Genomic DNA, 271 nt, shown 5'->3' on the forward strand with positions numbered 1-271 from the left:
AATATTAGTTCCATGGGAGTAAGAATGTCTGTATTCCTCACTGATATATTCTCAGCTTCTAGAACAGTGCCTTGGTCCATAGTAGACACTCAATAAATATTTGTTAAATGAATGAACCAAATGCAGGCCAATGATTCAAGAAAAAAAAGACTTTTAGAATCTCTCTCTCTCTCTCTCTCTCTCTCTCTCTCTCTCCCCCCCCCCCTAAGAAAAAAAGAGGCATGTGTGCCCATGGGAATGAAGATGGTGCCAAGGTAACCCCCCACCTAAA

This window comes from Myotis brandtii, unplaced genomic scaffold (assembly GCF_000412655.1).
Source record: "Myotis brandtii unplaced genomic scaffold, ASM41265v1 scaffold1424, whole genome shotgun sequence".
In the NCBI taxonomy this organism is placed as follows: Eukaryota; Metazoa; Chordata; class Mammalia; order Chiroptera; family Vespertilionidae; genus Myotis; species Myotis brandtii.